Raw genomic sequence first — 19,143 nt, 5'->3', positions numbered from 1 at the left:
CTCTACTTCAAGTACTCATTAAGAAAAACATCGAGTGGGAGGAGTGCCTACCTATCACCGAGTTCGCCTACAACCGAGCAAGGCACTCAACAACCGGCAAGTCCCCTTTCGAGGTAGTCTACGGATTCAACCCGTTGTCACCATTGGACATTCTTCCCCTACCACTCCAAGAGCGCATCAATTTGGACGCAAGTGCACGAGTGACCCATCTCAAGAAGGTGCATGAAGATACAAGGCAAACCGTCAAGCGCCAAGTACGACTTGCGACCAAGCGCAACATCAACAAGCACCCCATGGTCTTCAATATTGGTGATCTCGTGTGGCTACACCTTCGCAAGGACCGCTTTCCACAAGAACGCAAGTCCAAATTTCGACCACAAGCGGACGGACCCTTCAAGGTGCTTGCACGCTACAACGACAACGCTTACAAGATCGACCTCCCCCGTGACAAGTACAACATGAGCGATATCTTCAATGTCAAGGACCTCTCGCCCTTCCATGGTGATGAAGAATTCGATCGAGAACGGATCTTCCCCAAGGGAGGGGAGATGATGCGGAGCATCCCAAGGTCATCCCCATGGACCTACCTACATCTCCCACGACACCACTTGGACCAATGACAAGAGCCCATGCGAGAGCCATTGAGAACGAGGTTAACTCTCTCCTTGTTGAACTTCCCTTTGACCCACTTGAGACATGGCTACTACCTCAAAGGGAGATTCTTTGTGTGCTTAGGTACCAAGTAAGCAACCCAAGAGAAGTCACGATGCAAGAAGGAGATCAAGAGCATGAAGAACATCATCCCACCTCAGAAATCCCGAAACAACCGCCCATGCACCGCCCAACTACCGCCCGGGCGGTACAACCGCTCGACCACCGGTCAACTACAGGTCAAGCTTCTGACATCAAGCGGTGCAAGGCCGGTACAACACCGGTTTATCCCTGCAACAGCCACCTGACCGGTACAACCGCCCCAAGCACCGGTACAACCGCTGAGCACATCCGGAAACGCCTCCAGGAACCAGTACCTGAGCTCCCAGCGGTACAACCGGCCCATGACCGGTACAACCGCCCTGCCTGCGCGCAGCGACAAGGGTTTCACCCCATGTATCCCCCAACTTACCCCTTGGACTATAAATACTTGTCCCTTAGCTCCGTACTAGGGTTAGCGTTGGTTTAGCTCATTTTGAGAGATAGAGCTTCACTCATTCACATCGGATCTACTCCTCGTGAGAGACCGCGGCCTCTTCGGAGAAGATCCCTTTGGATTCAAGACCCTTCTTTAGGGAAGAACATCAAGACCTCCTCACGGAGAAGACCGGCTACCCTTGTATCGTCCTTGGTTGATTGTGTACCGTGTGAACCCTATGTATTCGAGGATCTAGTACATGTGTGACTTTCTTGTGTTGGTTTAGTGTTTCCTCTTGTGTTTCCCCTTGTGTTTTCCTTCTTTTCCTCCTCGTGTTCCTCGTGTTCTTCGCAAGATCCACTCCTTTCGTGAAAGATCGGCCCCTAGGGTTCCTACCCTACATCATCTTGGTATCATGAGCCAGATTGATCACGATTTCGGAGCCTCCCCGTTGTGTTTCTAGCCTAGTTTTTGTTGTTTCTCGTCCTAATTCGAAAATTCCTCACAAAAATAACCCCAAATTTTTTTTTGTAATTTGTTGGTGTGTTGGGATTTTGTTGGATTTGATCCAGGGATTTGCCTTGTTACTTGTGGACCTAGCATCTCCCTAATTTTCTCCACCTTCCATCCATGATATCGCTCGAATTTTGACCTCAAAATTACCCTTGCCCGCCCCAAAACCCGCACCGATCCAGATCTTGTGATCTTTTTCCAACCCCAGCGGTACTACCGCCTATACAAGCGGTACTACCGCCCCGCCCAGTTTCAGTCAAAACCGATTGGCATCTTTGCCTCAACCACTATACACCATCACCACTTCCGCATACCACCACCATTTTGGACCGTTTCGCTCTCCGACACGTTTGCCACGTCGAGCTTTGAGAATTTGAGTTGCGGTACCGTATCCTTTTGTGTTTCGGCTATCGAGGTACGGTTCGACATCGACATCACCGCCGCTCATCTTCGCCACGGACGCGTCAACAACAACGACCACCTCGACTACATCTTGGTATTCGTGCCACCCATTTGATCACCGTCATCCATTCTTGCTTACGGACGAGGAACCGAAGAACGGTAACCTCATCTTGGTATTGGACATATCACTTTTGCCATTACATTAATAGCCGGTTTATCCCTGCAACAGCCACCTGACCGGTACAACCGCCCCAAGCACCGGTACAACCATTGAGCACATCCGAAAACGCCTCCAGGAACCAGTACCTGAGCTCCCAGCGGTACAACCGCCTTGCCTGCGCGCAGCGACAGGGGTTTTACCCCATGTATCCCCCAACTTACCCCTTGGACTATATATACTTGTCGCTTAGCTCCGTACTAGGGTTAGCGTTGGTTTAGCTCATTTTGAGAGATAGAGCTTCGCTCATCCACATCGGATCTACTCCTCGTGAGAGACCGCGGCCTCTTCGGAGAAGATCCCTTTGGATTAAGACCCCTCTTTAGGGAAGAACATCAAGACCTCCTCACGGAGAAGACCGGCTACCCTTGTATCGTCCTTGGTTAATTGTGTACCGTGTGAACCCGATGTATTCGAGGATCTAGCACATGTGTGACTTTCTTGTGTTGGTTTAGTGTTTCCTCTTGTGTTTTCCCTCTTTTCCCCCTCGTGTTCCTCGTGTTCTTCGCGGGATCCGCTCCTTTCGTGAAAGATCGGCCCCTAGGGTTCCTACCCTACATCAGTACCGGGATTAGAGATAGAGAACAGGGATTAGAGAAACTAGACTTCTTTAATTATTGATTGCCTCTAGCTTACACGGGGGAACTAGTACTACTTTAACATGTTTTGGGCTCTAATTGGAATCTGACTCAAACTAGACTACCTTACCAGAAGCTGCAAACTACTTGATGATGCCATGCCCCCAGGGTGTACCAGCAAAGGCAGGAGTCGGCCCATTAGCCATGGGATGCCACAATCCCATGGCTCGGCCCATGACATACACCGGGGCACACATCAAGACTTGGCATACGAAAATACGCGTCGCAAGATCTGGTGTAATCCCGTATGATTAGGCTAGATCGTACCGACCTGGATACATTTAACCCTAGCCCTGTCCCCCCTATATAAGGTTGTCTGAGTGTGATCTCATGATATCAGAGTCAGGTGACTTCCTTTTTATGATCTGGCCCTGGGCTAAAACACGCTTAAGACAAACAACTAGCTAAATCACCATCTCAAGACATGATTCTTTTTTACCCGGGTTCAGGCCGCAATGATGCGTAATACCCTACTCCTGCCTTGTTCCGTTTATATGGTAGATATATGGAGGGTACAAGTGCTCACGCACTATTGGGGAGTGCTCGGGGATAGCTAAGTGATCAGAGCGTACTGGCCCAGGCACGCCTATTCTTCCCTCCTCTCTTCTTACCACTTGATTTATTGTGTCTAAAAGACTTTCCCTTCTCCTGGCCGCGGCTCTCCCCTTATATACCATCAAGGGGGAGGGGATGGCACCACAGTGGCCTTTCATATATACTATGAACTTGGACGTAATTAGTCACACGCCTTATCTTTCACTTGGGTGGCTGTTGTCAGGCAATTGGTCGTTTGACATGAGCAGGCTCCCAAGCACTCGAGTCCTCCTGCCTCTCGCGGGCCCCACGTACCAGTGAGAGGGTGAGGCACCGGTGGTCCTTAGTCAAAAGACTCCATGTACTGTCGTTGTCAACAACTTGATAGGCGCAGATGACGGTGCAGAAAACCATCAGATCCCTCAGTAGGGTAGCGAGCGTAGCCGGAAGTACCAGAGGCGAGTTCGCACGGAGGGTTTACCCAGGTTCGGGCCATCATGGTGAGGTAATACCCTAAGTCCTGCTTTGTTTTGTATTGATGTGGGAGCACCCCGTGCGAGGGGGTTACAAGAGAATGGTGAATATGACTACCGAGAGTACTGTCTATGTTTATGGAACAGATGGATATGAGCTACCCCTAGCCTCGCCGGACGAGAGCTAGGGTTTACTGGGCTCCTAACCAGCCTCATGCATGAGGTCTTCTTGGTTTGCACACCAAGATGAACTCCTTGCTCCTAGCCTGGCCTGTGGACTGCCTCCTGGAGTCACGTTGGCCGCTGTAGAAAGCCAACAAATCACCCTGGTGAAGAATGGGGCCGAAGCCAGAGCTGGAAGCATCACACTTGACGATGAAGCGAGTGCCAAAGTCAAGCATATCAAGGACTGAGGCTGTACTGAGGGGGCGCTTGTGCGCACCAAACGTGGCCTGAACTTCTTCGCACCACCGTAATCCCTCCTTTCTTCAGAAGCTTTGTGAGCGGGGCTCCGATGGTACCGAAGTTCTTGATGAACTTGCCCGTAGTAGCCTGCAAGGCCAAGGAAACCGCGTCTAGGACACGAACTAGTACTACTTTGTCATACTCTCGACTCTAATTGGAATATAACTCAAAGTAAACTACCTTAACAGAACCTGGAGACTACCAATACAGAAGCATCCTTCAGGACATCAAACTGCCCTTGTCAAGCCACAGCCTAACCGGCCCCTGCTGCCTTGCGCCTACCATGAGGAATTCCCCAGATAACAATACGCATGGCACACATCAACTTCAAATTGACAAGGAATATAAGCACAGAAACACTGGTCACTTCATTTCTTAATCCAGAACAATTTTAAGCAATTAACAGGTTATTTGTCCAAATTACTGTTTACTACCCCCGTTCCAAAATAATTGAAGTTCTAAGATTGTCCAAAGTCAAACTTCATTAAGTTTGACCAAGTTTATATGAAAATATATCAACATCTACAAAACCAAAATTACTTCATTAGATTCACTATGAAATATATTATCATATTGTATATATTTGACATTGTAAATCTCTCTGGATTTCTCTATAGACATGGTCAAACTTTAAAAAGTTTGACTTAGGAAAATCCTAAAACTTCAATTATTTTGGAACAGAGGGAGTAATAAGCCTTTATGTTCAAGCACCAGATAAACTCAAGGGATTAGTGATGATATAATTATGGAGGTTGAAAGGTGAAAAAAATACATACTTGATTTGGGATCAACGTGCACAAAAAAGCTTGCGGCAACTATGAGATAGCATAATATGAGCATAAGGCCTTTAAAATAGTTCGACGTGCCTTCCTGGAAAAAGCATAGACTAAAGTGTTAGAGTTGCACTTGATCAAATCTAAAAGGAGTACATTGTGGCAACTGTATAAACTACAGAATACATTATAAATGCTGACTCGTTCTGCAAACATACCTGTAGCATAAATGCCACCACAAGTACTGTTATAAAAAGAGTTGCTGTCTCAAACAATTGAAAGTTCAAGTCCATCTCTTCCCCCATCATCCAGCCAATTACCACACAGAATGGAATCTGCAAATCATGCAACATGGGTGTTGGTTGCAATTGTTTAACCTTGCAAAAAAAAACTTGAAAATGTACAGGACAATAGTTGAATCTTGTTGAGTAAATGAACTTACCACAAACATAGATATCTGTGTTGACGACCCTATGGCGACACCCAATGTAATGTCCTTGTGGAATGCAAGAGATTAAAGATGAGAACAGAATCACACAATTGAGTTGCAGAAAGCAGGGGCTACTTACAAGTTTGTTTTTCATGGCAAACATAATGGCGCTTGCATGCTCAGCAGCATTCCCCACGATAGGAAGCAGAATAACACTAATAAAGGCCAGTGGCATGTTTAATGATTCAGAGGCCCCCTGTTACAACATAGCAAAGAAGCACAGTTCGAGCAGGAGACAATGCATTAATGTAAAATAGTGATTATATTTGTATCCTGATGTAAACATTTTGTTACCTGTATGGCATCTACCAGGTACCCAGAGAGAATTGAAATCCAAATAGTCAACACAAAAAGCCAGGAGATAGCTTCCCCCTGTGCTATCTCCTTTTCATCCTCCTCATCCTCAGTGCTTTCTTCTTCCTGTTATGGCAAGTAGGAAAATTAGGATTTCAAGGAACTGTGCACAAATTTAAGCCCAGATTTTCTCTGGTTTGTTTTGATGGGCAATTGTTCCTTTTTGCCTCATGTGAATTTGAGAAAACAGCAAATGATTACATGACTAATTAAAGAGCCTGAACTGTTTGGAAAGTGTGGTGAAGTGACACACATACAAGTCAGAAGGGATATTCAAAGAAAGGTATGTGATGTACTAGTGCAGAGCTAACATATTTAAAGGCAAAAGGAGCGTCGCTATCATTGTCGATGATAAGAAGAATTACCTATGGCCTGGGACCTTAACGCCGTGTCAACAGCCACCACTAAATCAACAGATAGGTTACCGCACCAAGGAGGACTGCCACCGACCACGGAGGAGACTTCCCATCGAAGTACAACATATCGAAGGAAACTCCCTACGACTTAGGAAAGGCTATACGTGTTGTAAACCAACACCAGTCCAACTCCTACTCCTATATGCCCCACGCATCGATATGGAGTCACCCATACCTGTTGAGGGATTTTACGTCGATCCTAACAGCGGTAATAGAGCGAGTGTGGAATTTGTAGTCGATGGGACGTCACGTCAGGAGAACAGAGGGTCTTGAGCACAGAACACGAAGACACATGATATACCCGGGTTCAGGCCCCAATTGTGGGTAAAAGCCATACTTCCTGCCTTGCTCCTTCCTTATAAATGTGGAGAATATCGAGAGTTACAATGTAGAGGGAGGACCTCGGCAAGTCAGGCAGTCTGGGCTAGTTCTGATGATGGTGTAGATCCAGGCCTGAAGCTCCTGAATCTTCTACATGGTGTAGGCTAAAACTAGGGTGAGGGAGCGATCCCCTTCTGTGATGCCCCTGGTACCCCTTATATAGCACTGGTTATGGAAGGCTCCATATCGGTGCGATGGGGTGTGCAGAGATAGGAGTCGGATATGGTGTCAGTATACAATGCGTTTGGCCCTTTTCCTATGTTCCATACAGTATTTTCCTACTCCCTTAATTTCATTCGATAGCAGGTCTCCCGAGGGAGCGGCGCTTCTCCATGTGTCGAGGTGCTATCTTTGTGTCGGATTCAGGGCTCCGCAGACCCAAGAAAGGTTCAAACTCTGGGGCGTGTGCGAAGAACTCAACCTCTTCAGCCAACCAATTCGTCACCCCCACGGCCTAGCTCGATGAACAAGGAAGAAGATGGACACGGCAGTTTACCCAGGTTCGAGCCACCTTGCGGTGTAAGACCCTACTCCTGCTTTGGGGTGGATTAGCCTCACGAGGGGCTGAATATGAACTAGTACAAGGGAAGAACAACCTCACGAGGTCTGCTCTGGTGTGGGTGTGAGCTGGTGAGGTGTGGATCTGATCTGGAGAGAGCTCTCCTTCTACGGTGTTGGCTAACCTATATTTATAGTGGCCTTGGTCCTCTTCCTCCAAAACGTAGGCGGGAAGGGATACCACAGTGGCCAATTTGAAAGCGGACAAGTAGCGCATCTTATCCTGACGAAAGGTGATCTTCGCCTGCAAAGCTTCTGGTCGTGACGCTGCGGTGGGCTCAACGATGACATCCGTCCTGCCGTCCTGGCGGTCTTGGTCTCGTTGCACGGGAATGGAAACATTTGGCTGATTCCTCGGGACCCCGCACCTGCGCTTGCCTCCTTAGCACCAAAAAGGAAACCTGCTCCTCTGAGCCCGCTGGCGCCTGCCTGGCCTTAGTCGTCATGGCTTGCGTCACCTCAACCTCATGAGGTGGGCACCTGCATAGATATCACCGCTCCTCAGGACACAGCCAGGGGAGGCCACTCCCTCCAGAGGTTTTGATGTCGCCCGCCTCGCGAGGCTTGGCCCCTCGCGAGGGTCTTGTCTTGAAGGTGTTGTAGATGGGCCGTACCAGGACGTAGACGGAGCCACACCATGTGCCGCAGGCACGCAAGTCTGGGTACCCTGGTTCCCAGAACGCCGACAGTAGCCCCCGGGCCCAAGGCACGCTCGGGCTTGGCTTCGAGGCGAAGCCAAAGGGCAAGGGCGAAGCGCCGTGGGCCCCAATCGCCTGCGGACCGAGTCGACGCGTGGCGCTTGATGGAACGTGGGCGTCTCCACTTCCCCACGCTGCCTTGGCAACTGCCCGACCTGACAACTGCCTGGCGCATGCAGAAAGGCCATCATGGCTCGGGGCATGAGTGGCCGGCGGTTGGCCTTCCCCCAGCTATAGCCCCCAGCCCATCTTCGTCTTCTCGCCGCCCACTCCTTCGTCCTCTTCGTCCCACCGTCTTGCCAGAGCGTTCATGGCGCCGGTGAGGAGGTTCTCTGCCGTGGAGAAGGGAAAGGCTCCCCAGGTGGAACCCGAGCTGCTCCCGCCAAAGAAGAGGCACGATCGCTCTCGTGATGCCACCGCGGTGCCCATGGAAACGCGGCCCTGGCACGAACGCGCTCCACCGGGCTTCCCGGTTCGCGCGTATGCTCGCACGCAAAGCCCTGCCCATGGGAGCGACCGCGGCCGCTGCGAGGAGCGGAGCCGTGGAGGAGAACAAACGGTGGCCATACGGCCACCCCGCCCGTGGACCCATCCGAAGGCACGGCCCGCGAGTTTGTGGTGTGGGCAGCAATGCCGCCGCGCACATGGATCCGGCTCTCACGGTCTCTGGCGAGGGAGGTACCGCCGCAGGGGCCCGTCGAGTTGTGGCTGCAGCATGACGACTGCTGCAGCCAGGCTTCAGAAGCGGAAGTCAAGGTCGTCGACTCTGGCGACGTCTTTATGACTCGGGGATGGGGCGCGATCGCCCGCACCTGCCGCCCGAAGGGAGGTCACGCCACTTCGAGTACGACGGGGCACCAACACTCTTCTTCAAGGTCTTCGAAGAAGACGGCCGGCATCTGGAATGCTGCCCTAGGGGAGGTGATCAAGGCGGCGAGGCCACCGGCGGTGAACTTGTCCTTGGCCTTGTCCGCAATTCCTCCGACAGCAGCAGCGCTTCATTCGGACCAGGTTCAAGTGACGACGACAGCTACGAGCCGCTGCGTCGTCGCGCCCGGGCCTAGGGGGGGGAGGAGCGCCATCCCGACGTCGCTGGCGATGCCGCCAGGGCCATGGTTCTTAGGAGGTTTCTCCTTTTGCTTCGTTCCTGCACAAAAATCATGACGGGCCCCGTGGGAGTATGTAAAAACTTTGACGCTCGCATTTTAATGTTATTATTCCCGATTCGATGCCGTGTTTGCGTTTCTCGCTTTCGCATGGTTCCCCATTTCATTCTCGCGGTAGCTTAGTGCTCTACGCCGGCAGGATCCAGTCCCCAGGCAAGCTTCGGCCGTCGCTGGTATGCCAGGTCGTGATGCCGTGGTCAAGGCCAGGAGGTGAGCGGCCCGAGATCCGGTAAGAGCCCCTGAGGCACGATGCTCAGGAGGTCCCCTTTGGCGTGCAAGTAGCCCCCGAAGGACTGAAAGGGAAGTTTCCTTGCCCGAGCAAGATCGCGAGGGACAGAACGCTGGTCATGAGGTCCACGCCTGCGCGTGCGAGGTGACTTATCTTGATGGACCTGCGGTGGTTCCTTTGCTGCGTGGACGAGCTTCTCGTGCGACGTTAAGCCATGCCCTTCTCCTGATGACACCCCTGGGCAGGGCTCACGCCGACCCCATCTTCCTCGCTCGTCTAGATGCTCTATGTTCTCGGGTCCCGGCCCTCGAGCGAGGCTCAACCGCCGCTGGTATGTCAGGTCGCGATGTCGTGGTCAAGACCAGGGGGTGAGGGCTCTAGAGCCAGTAGGAGCCCCTGAGGCGCGGTGCTCAAGCCCCCCCCCCCCTTTAACGTGCAAGCGACTTGCGTGAGAAGAGTGGTTGGCTTCGAGAGGGTACCTAGGAGGGGTTGCGCCCCGAGGTGCTGGCGAGGCTGCTCATGGTCCCGGCTCCGGAGGTTGCTGCGAGTTAGCCGAAGAGAGAAAGCATAGCACACAATTGCGCTTGCTATCCTGCCGGTGATCTTTCCGCAAGAAGACGAAGGCACTAAGGACCCGGTGAGGTGACGTGCACGGGGCCGGCCGCGACCCAAAGCTCGGTTTCTTAGGTTTATCAGCACTGCAGGGACGGACCCAAGCACAGGCGTCGTGCCAGCAGCCCCCGTTGCGGGATGAGCGAGAGGCGGGTTAGCAACGTGCGGAGGCCGCGACGGGCAACTCCGTGGATAACGAGACGGCAGGAGTAACGTCAACAACCATGATAACTCGAGCATGCATAACCGGTCCAGAGTACATGAATCAAAATGGTGCGGCTGCAGGGATGGGCCCTAACAGCTTGAGGATGATGCAGCCCGAGGGGCGCCCTCAACTGAACAAACCAAAAAGTCACCTGGCACCGTCGTTGTAGATGTGTTGGGGTAGCTGGAGACGCGTGCTGTAGGAGCCGCTTCTCACGAGCCGGCCGGCTCCTGAGTCCCGAGGGGCTCCGGAGGTCCGGGGGGCTCGCGAGATTCTGACACCTCCTCCATCAAGACTGCCTGGCGCTTGGCCTCGTGAGCCGCCAGGACGCCCTGCATGCAGCGCTGGTGAGAGGCAGCCGCGTTCAGCAGGCCGAATGGCATGCGAACATAGCTGCAGGGGGAGCCCCCACTCCGGCCAACGCGGGACGGCCAGAAGAGCTTCTGAGAAGCAGCCCTATTGAGGCCTGGGATGTTGACGTAGACGCGCAGCTCGCCACCCATGTCAGGGGCGGCAACTGCACTGGATGGTGCGGGGCGATGCTCGCCACGCATGGCTCGCGCCTCCTGAAGGTCTTTGATTGCCTTGGTGATGAACTCCTGAGCGCCTGACGCCTCGCACCTTGCGCCCTGCTCATGGAAGCGCACGCTGAAGCACGCCTCCACATGGTGCCTGAACGCCTCCCTCGTGGCGTTGGTCGGGTCAGAGGCCCTCCAGACGAGAGCCCCCGAGCCCGTCCTGAGAGGGGCGCCGAACGCGCCTTTCTATGCGAGAAAAAGGCGCCCTAGCAGTGGGCGTGGGACCTGAGGCACGATCGTCGGACACCCCAGGCTCCTGGCGGTCCTTGAGGAGATGCTTCTTCTTGGGGACGGCCTCAGGAGGACGGATGGCACCCTCATCGTCTGAGTTCTCGACCGCTGCAGCCTGATAGGCGCGCTCGAGGAAGCACGTCGCATCCTTCTCGTCGCAAGCGACTGTGATGATGCCGCCACTTCCTAGCATCTTGAGGACATTGTAGCCGTGGTGAGTCGCCGCCATGAACTTGGCGAGGGCCGGGTATCCAAGGATGGCATTGTACGGGAGGCGGATGTGGGCGACATCGAAGTCGATGAGCTCGGTGCGGTAGTTGTCACGCTTGCCGAAGGTGACAGGGAGGCGAATCTGCCCTATGGGGGTGGTGGAGCCATCAGTCACTGCTGAGAAGGGCTTGGAGTTGGTCGTACGGCACCTGGTGCGTCTCGACGGAGAGGACGTTGAGCCCCGCGCCACCATCGATGAGTGTCCATTGGTGACAAGGACGTTGCTGCTGGTGGAGCATTGGGAGCGTGCCGGCGGCGGCTGAACACTTGAGCTGTTCTGTAGAGTCAAAGGTGTTCGACAAGTTTTTGTGCACCATTGCAGAAAAAAAACTAATAAGGTTTGATGCAGGCTATATAAGCAAAGGCAAGTCATTATGCAATAGCAAAATAATTTTGCATGGCACATGCACGCACGTACTTGCATATGGGACATGCATGAAATTTGGTGCAACTAATATGCATGTGTGCATGCACACGTTTGTGGCCACATGTAAGTAAGCGACTTAGCTAGCTTACGTACGTATCTACATATTCTTTTTGCGGGCACGTATCTACATATTCTTGTATGTATATACCGGCAAGCTCGCATCCGTATGTACCTGAATACCCGCTGTATGTATAGACCATACAATATGAGTATTCAAGTATATGCGACCGGCCGGCAGGGGCGGACATGTATGCATCCGAATACCTTGCGCAAGCTACACTTTGAAAAAAAAAAGCATGCACGGGAGCAGCCGGATGTGTGGTCGTATAATTGGCAAGCTACAAGTTTAGAAATCATGTTGAAGACAGCACGTCCGACCCATCACCCCCCGCGTCGTCTCTCTGAGGCGACTCGGGCGGGCACCCCCGCCAAGCGCCGCCACAGCCTCTTCTCCGGCCACCGCGCCTCGCCGCCGCCGGCAAAACGACGCCGGGCAAAGCTCCGCGAAGGCTGGCGGCGGCGGGATCCATCCAGCATCGTTCTCTAGGCCCTGTTGCCCCTTTCCCTCTCCCGCATCGGGGGCTCCAGATCTGGCCTCGTGCTCCCTCTGCTCCGCTTCCCCGGCGTCGGCCGGCGCCCTCCTTCCAGATCCGGCCGGCGTGCCGCGGCTGCGGGCATCGAGCGCCCACGGGGTGGCTCCCGTGGCCAGGCCTCGTGGCTGCCTCGGCGGCGGCTGCACCGGCTGTAGCCTGCTGGGCTCGATGTTGCGCCTCGTCTCCCCTGCTCCGCGCCTTGCGCCGGCCTCCGCCGCCTCCCGCCCTCATCCGTCCGCCGTCGTTGTGGTCTGCCGGGCGTCACACCTTCCCCGCAGATCCAAAACTTCCGCGCCTTCCCACCTCTGTTGCCGCCCGTTCTGTCGTCGTCGTGCTCCTCCGTGCGCTCACCAAACGAAGGTGGCGTCGTGGCTCCTATCTCTGGAGCCCTCCACCTCCCAGTTCCCCCCGAGGGGCGCTGCACCGGTGGTCCTCGCTGGTGCCCTCGGCGTCAAGGGTGCCTGCCGGTGTTGCTCCGCCGGTGGGATTTACCTGGATCTGGGGCCGTCCATTCCAGCCCTACCCTGCGCTATTGGCGGCTGCTCTGTGGCTAGTCGCGTGGCAGATGTGACCGGGGATGGGGAGAAATCCTTGGTCGGCCTGCTGCTGGCCGAGACAGCGGCGACGCTTCCCGTCGTTCTCCATCTTGATGGCGTTGTCTTCATCCCCCGGTCTTGTGATGTTTGGGGTGTGCTCTGTGGAGTTCTATGCTTGGTGATGCCCTTCGACTACACCGGTGGCACACAGGTGTCATGGCGTCGTCTGGGCCCGGTGCGACCGTTCGAATGTACCCCATGACACAGGTGGTGTCGCGGCGTTGTGCAGTCTTGGTTGCCCGGTGCTTTTCGATTGCGTCGATGGCACAGTGTCATGGTTTAGTCTCGGCTCGCCGCTGCAGTTTGAGCGCCCGTCGTGCCCCTTATTGTGATGTCTTGGGTGTGCTATGTGGAGTTTTATGCCTGGTGTTGCCCTCCAACTACGCCGGTGGCACACAGGTGTCGTGGCGTCGTCTGGGCCCGGCGTGACCGTTCGAATGTACCCCATGACACAGGTGGTGTCGCGGCGTTGTGCAGTCTTGGTTGCCCGGTGCTTTTCGATTGCGTCGATGGTGCAGTGTCATGGTTCAGTCTCGGCTCGCCGCTGCAGTTCGAGCGCCGATGGTGCCTCTTGTTGTGTTGTGTCCCCCCTCGCCATGTGTTGTCCGTGTGTTGTTTCGCTTTATTTCTCCTTCCTGTTCCCCCTGTACTTCTGGTTCACTTGAGCCCTATCTTGTATTAGGCTGCAAAGCCTATAGGCTTTCAGGTGGGGAGGATTCCTTCTCCCCCCCGGTGACATTCAAAAAAAAAGTTTAGAAAAACAAAACTCAACTGACCTCATCGATTTCTGTTGAAAGGCATGCTTGAAGCGACAAGGCATGTATTGGTTTGTTTCCTTTTCCTTGTGCAGACTTGGACATCAAGAAAAAGAATAGAAGGAAGGAATTAGCCGCGACTGCGTACAAGCACCAGCCCTCTCGTCCTATAAATATAGGAGGAACCACGAACATCAAAGGGGGTCAGGAAAAGACCGAAGGCAGAGGAGACGAGGAGACCGGCGTACGCCCTCCACGCAAAGACGCGCCCACCATGGTGGCACTCTTGCCGGGCAGCACACAGGTTGCTTGCCTATACGGCGGCAGCGCGTGCGCCAAGGCATGAAAGAGATGACCAGTCAAAGGGACGTACGCTGGCAAGGAGCCTACACCTCAAATCAGCACATATATACATCTATTTCCTTTTGTATGCAGGACAAGATACACATGCACGTGCACGATTGTCCAAGAGCAGCATGTCCTGAGCATGGAGGAGGTGTTCGCCACATGAGTGAGCGCCTAGGAGGACTACGCGCTAGTCCTCCAGCCAGTATGATGGCCGCTCTTGGAGACGACATCATCGGCCCTCTGCCGCTGACTTCTTCAAGCTCACGACGACGGGGCTAATCTTGTACTTCACCGTGCCAAGACGTTGAAGACGACGGCATACCAGCGGTGCTGTCGACGCGCAGCCCGCTGGACTCCTGGTGGTGGCCTCCCTTGGTGATGAGGCCGACGACGTCTACTTCATCAAGCTGGAGCCCCGGAGGCGGGAGGTTCGCGAGGATGCCGCCATGGATGGCGACATGGAGCTCGCTAGGACGATGCCCTCGTTTTTCTTCATCAGGCTGGCGCAATGGAGGACGAATGTATGGAGGCTCGCGCGGATGCGGCCGCCGTGCCGCGGTGGATCGTGGCGCGGAGTTCGCCAAGACGACGCCAGTGTCAACTTCATCAAGCCGGCGCCATGGAGGACGAAGGCATGGAGGCTTGCGAGGATGCCGCCACTGTGCCGCGGTGGATAGCGGCACGGAGCTCGCCAAGACGACGCACATCGCCAACATCATCAACCCGGTACCGCGGAGGATCGTGGCGTGGAGCTCGCAAGGAGGACGCCACCAACGTCAACATCATCAAGCTGGAGCCCGTAGGCGTCGAGCCCGTTGGGGATGCCGCCGACGTCTACTTCGTTAAGATGGAGCCCGGAGGCGTGGAGCTCGCAGGGATGTCGGCCGCCACGTGCTGCGGAGGATGGCGAGACGGAGCTCGCTAGGACGATGCCCGTCGTCTTCTTCATCCAGCCGGCGCCATGGAGGTCAGGCGTGGGGGCTCGCAACGATGCCACCGCTGTGCCACGGTGGATAGCGGCGCGGAGCTCGCCAAGACGACACCAACGCCAACATCACCAGGCCGGTGCCATGGAGGACGGAGGCGGGGAGCTTGCAAGGACGCCGCCGTCGTGCCGCGGTGAATGGCGGCGCGGAGCTCAACGAGACGACGCACATCGCCAACATCATCAACCCGGTACCACGGAGGATCGTGGCGTGGAGCTCGCAAGGAGGACGCCACCGACGTCAACATCATCAAGCTGGACCCCAGAGGCATGGAGCCCGCAAGGATGCTGCCATGTGCCGCGGAGGACAACAAGGACGTGGAGCTCGCCAGGATGACATCCGTCATCAATATCATCAAGCTGGTGCCGCAGAGGACGAAGGCGTGGAGCTCATAAGACGTCACCACCAATGTCTACCTCGTCGAGATGAAGCCGCAACCCGGAGCCATAAAGATGACACACGCCCTCGGCGCTGCCCGCAAAACGGAGCCCGCGATGCGAAGAAGATGGCGACACACGGCAATCTCTGTGGCCCAAAGCCCATGAAGACGAGGCGAGATGGCGACGAGGCGACATGGCTTCACCAACACTAAGTTTCGATGGCCCCGTGAGGCGGCGTCCTTTGTCTTGACGGACCGCCGTAAACTCGGCGTTCAGCCGAGACGAGGTGCCAACCACACCGGCATTGCCGTTGCGAGCGAGCATTGGTTTTACACCCACGCCAATCTCCATAAGAATACTCCCGCGAGGCGAACCACTTGCATACCCCGACCAAGCTGCTACATCGTCGAGAAGTCTGAGCACCCATGCAACTTCAACATCGACTACATCAACGCTGTCAAGACCGACGAGGCACGACAGCAAGGGCGGACATGGCTAGCACAAAGCCATGTTTTGAGCGGCACGTGTACCGACGAGGTCACGGGCTTTGCCGCTGCCCACACCACACACACCATCATCATAATGCATGGAGAACGCGAAGCGAAGACGACGAAGACGACTACACGGCTTAATCGGAGGTATCTCGCGAAGCAACCCGCGGGAGTAATTAACCGGGAGCCTTCCGAGGCCCCGGGAACCAAGAGACCGCAATCGCTACAGTCAGGCAGGCCGCGATAGTAGGCCACAAAGCGCATATGTAAAGGGAACTTGTAGTTTTATTTCTTTGTTTCTCCGATGAGAGATTAATAAAGTGCATGTTTCCCTATGTCTATTTGTGTACATAGTACACTGGCACGCCCGCAATGTTTTATTTCCCCTGAAGCGTAGAGAGATAATAATATAATAACCCAAGTTATTTTTTTATTATTTCTCGTGTCAAACAAATTGGCACGCCCGGTGGGACGTGGTTCTCCTCCCATCTTTGCTTCGCTATGGTCGTTGAAATCGTCTTCACCAATCTCCAACGTGCACAGCATGCTGCAAGGATCTTCGCCAGTAAGCCTCTTTCTTGTAGGTGAACTCTCCCACGCCAGCAAATCGGAGTCGGCATTGATCTATCCCGGATCATTGTCACATATGGTCTTCATCGAGCATGGAGCCAGGGCCTACATGCATCAAGCCCAAGATCCTGCACAGTTCCAAACTGTGCTGGCGAAAAAGGCGCTAAGGCGGGAGGTCGCCAAGGCAAAGAAGGAGCGTCGTGAGCTAATGGTTGAGGCGCGGGCCCTGTTTAAGGAGTCAACAAGGGCGGATATGCAAGGAGATGTGGAGCAACTCAACGCCTTCACACCAGGGCCGCCAACAGGCGAGCAAGTGCGGCTTCCCTTCACGCCTCTACCGCGACCTCACACTCAGAGCCGCCAACACCAACACCATGGCGCACCGAGGTCAAGCTGGAGGAAGGTTTGGAGGCCATCTCCCACAACCTGCGTAGGCTCATGGTGAACTCTTGTTCTTTTTGAAAGCGCACATCCTCTACGCAACTACATTGCAAGGCCCTACAGTTTCCATCAACCTCGACGATACTCAAAGATGTGCATGGGCGCCATGTCTCCACAACTCGGCGGTTGATTGATGATCACTCTCCAACGACAATAGGTTCTCCGTTCCTTGCTTCAAGACACGACACCAGGTGGCAAGGATTCAATGTGTGGATCTTCGCCTACTCCAGGAACAAGTGAACCATATCCATAGGCGGCTCCATGATCAAGGAGCGCCGAATACTTCATTAACGCAGGGTGTAGGTAGGATAAGGCACCAATCCCAAGTCATCATCCTCATCATGAGCGCCTCGACGACAGTCTTCATCAACTCACCACTTAGAGTGGGGGCATCCCCCCACGTTGTAAACAATGGCAAGACAAGACGGTGGGAGGAACCCTCAACCCACTCAAAGGTAGCGACCACGGACCCTCTACGAAAAACTCTTCCAGCATGACATGTGCCCTGTCCTTGGTGGGAAGCTCGGCCACAACTCAAGGTGACGGCGGACAGGGCTCCATCACCCACTCGGCGGCACCATCCGCCACCCCGTTCTCTCCAGGTGAAGCATCATTAATGTAGCCACAAACTGGATCTCTCTCAACGTGATACGTGACTGGTCCAAGGTGGGGGTTGTTCACCCATCGCTGATATGGAGCTATCCTAAGGTGGTGCGTTGTTCACACCACCATCGTCGCGGAGCTTGCCCAAGGTGTGGAGATCCATCTGCATCACCGTCGCCGACATGGAGTGCCCCAAGGCAGGGCGCTATCTACACCGCCATCGACATGGAGCGCCCCAAAGGCAGGGCGCCATATACCTCCGTTGGCACGGAGCTTGGCTAGGCGGAGCTCTTTCTTCTCCACCATTGACACAGATATCTCAAAAGATGAGGCGGCTTCTGGACCATCATCCCACAGCTTCCCCAAGGCGGGGATATCATCTACGTTGTTGCCTCCCACTCGGAGCTTGGTCCGAGCGGGGCTTGGTCTAAACCGCCGCCAACAAGGAGCTTAGCCTTGGGTGGTGGTCGGTCTACACCGTCACAGACATGTTAACGCCCCAAGAGGAGCGTCATCTACATCGTCACCAACACTGATATCGCCTAAGGGCGGGCACCGTCTACACCATCTTGGAGCTTCCCAAAGGCGGGCACGACTTTTGTGCCTCTACCAACAGGGGGCTCGACCAAGGCATGGTGACGTCCACACCGTCGCCAATGTGGAGCTCACCAGACGTGGAGCATCGTCCAGACCGCCTCTAGCGTGAAGCATCACCCGAACGCGGGTGCCATTTACATAGCCTCGGAGCACGCCTATGGTGGGCATGCCGCTTGCTCCTCGCCAACATGGAGCGCACCAAAAGTTGGGCGCCATCTACACCACCCGCGACCATGTTGGAGGCGTCATCATCAACCTCCGGCATAACGAGGAACGCTGCTACATCAACATGTCGTCACCATCTTCATCGACATCACACTCGGCGGGGACGCCGACTACATCGACACGATGCCATCCGACTACATCGACACGGCGTCGCAATCTTCATCAACTCTTCATCTAGCAAGTGTGTCGTCTACATCGATGCCGACAGATGTCCACATGGCGTCGCCATCTGCTTTGACTTATTGACTGGCGAGGACACAGACTGCACCGACACACCGCCATTCTTCTACACAAACTGCCTACACCGAGCGGAGGTCGTCCACGTAACTGCGATGCCCCAAGGTCTACATCGACAAGCTAGTATTGTCGTCATCTTCAAGCGCCGCCGTCATGCGGCGACACTCAAGTCTACTCCAACTTCTACATCAACACACATCACCAATATCGTCTTAGCCCCGGCGAGGCGAAGCTGTACTTCACCGACATGTTTTTTTTTACCGATGAAGCAATCCATATCTTGCCAGGCACCGACGAGGCGAAGGCAAGTCATCCAGTCTGACACCGACAAGGCGGACACCACCAGGCCGGGCACCGGCGAGGCGAAGGCCGCCCACTTCATCACCAGATAATCGACAAAGACGAAGGGATATGTCTAAGCATGGCCGGAGCGATGGGCGTACCGCTCTCCCCTTCACTTCATCACCACGTCCCCACCATCTACACCAATCCAACAACGCGATCGAAGCTTTCAACAAGACACTCGGCAAGATACTCGAGAAAACGGTGACAAGGAACAGGA

General features: G+C 54.5%; 1 pseudogene across 1 annotated transcript in view; it reads right to left on the bottom strand.

Moving 5' to 3' along the window:
* Positions 1-1,871: 1,871 nt before the first annotated feature.
* LOC125554728 (vacuolar cation/proton exchanger 2-like) overlaps positions 1,872-19,143 on the bottom strand; it is a 28,912-nt pseudogene continuing 11,640 nt past the window's right edge. The window contains exons 7-11 of the transcript XR_015600918.1: positions 5,929-6,054; positions 5,714-5,830; positions 5,587-5,640; positions 5,363-5,479; positions 1,872-4,458 (exon numbers count right to left, since the gene is read on the bottom strand). The product of XR_015600918.1 is annotated as a vacuolar cation/proton exchanger 2-like (transcript). The remainder of the gene's footprint in view (positions 4,459-5,362; positions 5,480-5,586; positions 5,641-5,713; positions 5,831-5,928; positions 6,055-19,143) is intronic.

The sequence above is a fragment of the Triticum urartu genome, chromosome 4A, assembly GCF_056163025.1.
Source record: "Triticum urartu cultivar PI428250 chromosome 4A, HENAU_Tu73, whole genome shotgun sequence".
Lineage (NCBI taxonomy): Eukaryota > Viridiplantae > Streptophyta > Magnoliopsida > Poales > Poaceae > Triticum > Triticum urartu.
The sequence above is the reverse complement of the archived record's forward strand: the minus strand, read 5'-3'. Positions and strand labels throughout refer to the sequence as shown.